A 4,970-nucleotide genomic window follows, 5' to 3' on the forward strand; every position below is an offset into this window, starting at 1 on the left:
TATATGAATTATGTTTGATACGTACATATAGGGGAAAGTTATGTAGGATGACATAAAGTTAAAAATCTTATGTTAAGTTTTGAGACTCTGTCCTGTAATCAGTACCAAGCAACTCAAAAATATACAACAAAATAAATCCTGGCATTTTATTCAGTCCTGTAACACCATATAACCTTTTCCTTGTTTCTTTTTTTCTTCTTTTCTGTTTGTTTTCCAAATATTTTGTCAGCTTTTCCACCAGTCGGTAGGATACAGTGGGCCCTGGATTCAGGGGTACTCTGATGATGTGTTATTATAATCTTTACGTTCTTATCCTCTTGTTGTATTACTGTAATTCTCATTCTCTGAAGAGGAAGGCAACAGAAATTAAGTCGAATTAAAGTTCAAAGATCAAAGTTCAAAAGATTGAAGAACTAGCCTGAGCACACTGTGATTTGCGAGCCAATTTTTCCTCTATGAGATCACAGGTGTATGGAAAGCACCATTTGATTACAGGTAGCCCACAGCAAGGCCAATGGTATGCATGTTCACATCTAGTCTGTTGGCGCCTGGTTGATCTTGCAGTGGCGGATCCAGAGGGGGGCGCACCGGGCGCGCACCCCCTCTTTATTTGTTTTTAAAACAAAAGAAATAAAAAAGAATGAGATGAAACCCGCAAGTAGCTCCAGAAATATTGTTTGCGCCCCCTCATTACAGAAGCCCTGGATCCGCCCCTGTCTTGTGTAAAATATTTGGAAAGTTCTCGGTCCATTAGGAAGTTGGTTAATGACTCAATTAACCCTTTCTGCACCAATGAGTCAAATATACGTAGATTTCACAGAAAGTGATTTAGGTTCGTGGGTTCAAGCCCCACGAAGCTCGACACGTTTGCCTTTCAGCAAGACACCTTATCCACATCGCTGCTCTCCACCCAGGAGTATAAATGGGTACCCAGTAGGATGAGAATTTTAATGTTAGTTTATCAGCATGTGCGTGTCTGTAAAATGGCGACTGGCTGGAGTGCTCCCCAGGGATTGGAAAGTGAGCACTGTCAGTGCTGGTGGAAAATCAGATGTATCCAGAGACCGGGTAATAATAGTATGTATGCGCTTTGAGCACTCTACAGAGTGGATTTAGCACAATATAACTTCATATTATTATTATTATAAGATGTGCTATGGTCAAGTTTTGTTCTGATGACAGCTCTTGAGCTTTGGTCCAAGTACTTGGATATGGTATGAAGGAAACATCTGCTACAATTAGACGCACACACACAAATAAAAAACAAAAACAAGTATTTTCTGCCATCAAGTGGAGAGAAAAATGACGTCATGCATTTCCAGAGCTCTAAGTGTAAACGCTAACTATCCCTGTTGCCATGATTGAAGTGCATGTATATGAATATAATCATCTCGTCGTTGGATTAATTTAGGCAGCGAGTGACTAGTGATCTCCCGATTTGTTGTTCAATGGGATGTTCGTTTCAAATCTTTCAATGTTGATATTCTCGTAAAGGTACATAAATGGGGATAAATTGCAGTTTCAACATGACAACAAAAGAACTTGCGAGAAAAATGCCTTATGTTCTTAGTGAGAACTTGCTGAAGTGTTAATTTTGATAAGTTATAATTCATTGAGTATTTTTTTTTCCTGATCAAGTTGAACACTTCAGTATAGTGGAGTTGATGTGTGCAAGTGTGTGTGTGTGTGTGTGTGTTTGAGTGTGTTTTTATTTCTATTTACCTGGTTGTAGACATTTGTATTCAAGTACTGTAGAGAATGGTGTGATTTGAGCTACAACGTATGTTGCATAAGATAACCAGAATAAGATGGCTTCTCATCAGTCAAAAGCCATAACATTTTGTATTTGATTTCAAACATTGCTTTGTATGCAGAGAGCCTTTCCCAACTTAAACTCTTATTTTACATACATAGATGGTTGTAGATATTATTTCCGAGATGGATTTATATTATGCAAATTTTTGTGCAGAGCAATAAAGAATGCAGGAGTGATTATGTCTCCACTGATGCAGATTTTGTAGCACTGAGATATGTTTCTTTGAATCTGTTCGTATTTGATGTTACTTTAGAAACGCACAATCTTAAAGATCACACATGAATTACACTGAGTGGTAGACTGAAAGATGGCTGTTTCATGTGAGACTATCAATCATGGTTTTCATGATTTTGAGGAAAATTTAGCAATCAGCCATTAGAGCTTAAATGGTTAGTGTCTCTTGAAATAGATGAATCTTCATGTGCCAGAATATGCTGGGGCTTGTTACAGGTGTGATGTTTAACTACCCGTGATAGTGATGTTGAGGATGAGATGGAACTACATGTACAACCCCCACCCCATCCTTAACCCTAATCAGGTGCAGAGTTATCCCCCACCCCCCCCCCCCCCATGAGATCTCGGCCATCAGTGGTGCAATCGCGACGAAATGTGGAATTTGACAACTTTTTTGTTCATGTATTGCATCTCAATTAATGTACAAAGTTAAAGGACAAGTTCACCTTCATAAACATAAGGATTGAGAGAATGTAGCAATATTAGTAGAACACGTCATTGAAAGTTTGAGGAAAATCGGACAATCCGTTCAAAAGTTATGAATTTTTGAAGTTTTTGTGCAGTAACCACTGGATGAGAAGACTACTGCAGTGTGTGAATAACTTAGATGTCACATGCGTACAACAATATAAGGAAAATATAAAGAGAATTTCACAAAATTTCATCTTATGAAAAAAGTTCACATTCCCCCGACTCGTTACCGACAAATGTTATGGGTAATATTATTCCCCCTGCCTCTAGAAAGAGCCAAGTCAAGTGCTCTTTTATTATGTGAAAAAAGTGAAAATATGTTGAATTTTCTTTATATTTTCTTTATACTGTTGTACGCATATGACTCACAAGCTGTAGTAGTCTCCTCATCCAGCGGTTCCAACACAAAAATTTTGAAAATTCATAACTTTTGCATCGATTGTCCAATTTTCCTCAAACTTTCACTGATGTGTTCTACTAACATTGTTGCATTCTCTCAATCCTTATGTTTATGAAGGTGAACTTGTCCTTTAATGTCAAAGCGGGTTCAGATGTAGAGAACAAGTCTTTTGACATGTGTGCCATTAAATTTGTCCCCCGTTTTGCTAGAACTCATTCTGTATCTTCAGTTGGCAAATCAAATGATAGAATATCGCTCAATTTGTATGAATTGGTAACACAGCGTAATATAAATTATATTTTGATCACACAGCAAGGAAATCAGGACTGTAGATGGAGTCACTGTTAATATTGTTGTGCCACAATTTCCAATGTCGGTGATGACAAGAAATTAGAGTGAAAGCAAAAACCAAGAAGGACAAGTTGTTTAGTGGTCTTTTCTGTCATTGATGTCGTAAGTTAAGCAGCAGTATCAACTTTTATGATGCAAACGTGATATTGGAAGCTCTAAGTGCAATTGATGGTGGTTCTAATACATGTAGTGAAATAGAGACAACAGTGTACTATTCTTGTACAGTATGTTGGTTGTGTGTACAGTTTATCAAAAGTTTCTCCCAACTCATTTCATACACAACGACCTTTCTGGATTTCTGCATCAAATTTATTTCCTCTGTTGAGGTTAACTGCTTTGAAGGAGTTGCTTATCACTATTTTCTCACAAGAAATGCCATTCTTGTATGTGCTAGAGGTGCTCTCTGCTCAGACTGATGTCAGCATTACAGAATTTGAATCTAAAACACATGTGTGTTGCTATTACACTGTATTGTAAAAGTTTGATGTGATTCTGGTAAGGAGTACTTACAACGACTCATGATGGGGAATTATGTTCATGTACGAGCAGCTTCTTTTCATCAGATTTCACAGAGATATGTTTAAATTTCATGAAATATGGAGCATTAAATTGTGTGATTTAATGCAATGTGGAAACTGTTGCGAATACAGACACTACCAAGTTTGTGTTTTGTGTTGTTTTGTTTTCCAAGGAGCTTTGACAGCAGTTACCGCTAATTTTTGTTGTAGTTGTTGTCTGGACACCGCGTTTGTTTGTGTCACCTGGAGCCTGTTGCATAAAAGAGTGAGTTGCAATCAATTTCAACTTGGATCAAACACAATAATAACATTTTATTTGGGTGTCTTACATTTTAATTTTGCAAACTGCAATTGATTATATCCTTTTTTCATGCAACAGGACCCTTATCCAGTGGAATTGTAGGACATAAATTACAGAAAGGATTCAACTCAAGACAAGGAAAGAAGATTGTCTCATGATCCATCCATAATCAAATCATACAGCGTTATACCTCTTTGACTTTGTGCCATACCGGCCAGTCAGCCCTCATTGGTCAAAAATCCTACCTGAAAACAAGCAATTTTTTTTTCTTGATGAGGGTATAATTCAGACAAATTGTATATAAGAAAATTAATTGATTGATTTTTTTTTAAAGTATATATATATATATATATATATATATATACATGTTTATATATTCTTCTTCTTCTTCTTCTTCTTCTTCTTCTTCTTTTAAAAAAAAATAAAGATTTATCATGCAGTGAACATCAATTCCATTCAGGTTATGATTTTTTTTATTTTTTTTATTTTTTTTTTTTATTTATTTTTTTTTTTTTGCGTTTGTTATCAACCAGCCTTGAATGGACAAACATTAGAAAGGAACAGCATGCTGCAGAATGCTTTCGTGTTTTTGGAGGCAAATGGGAAATTTTTGGTTCTATCCCCTCAAACCACATATACGTGTTCACTGTGAGACCTTTGAGCTTTTATCTGTATGCTGTGAATGAAGCAGCCATACTGAATGATGGGGCTGGACTGTAGTTACGAAATGTATTTCACTGCCTGTCTTGTCTTCAATTGTCGCATTGAAGTGATAGAGATAATGTGCACTGTATGTAGTGTTCAAATCTGCACACTTGTGGATGTAAGCTTGACTTTCCTGTGTGTGGCGACCCAATGAAAAGCCAACACACAGAAAGC

This window comes from Diadema antillarum, unplaced genomic scaffold (assembly GCF_040938485.1).
Source record: "Diadema antillarum isolate AM-2024a unplaced genomic scaffold, OU_Dant_1.0 seq00001343_RagTag, whole genome shotgun sequence".
NCBI lineage: Eukaryota > Metazoa > Echinodermata > Echinoidea > Diadematoida > Diadematidae > Diadema > Diadema antillarum.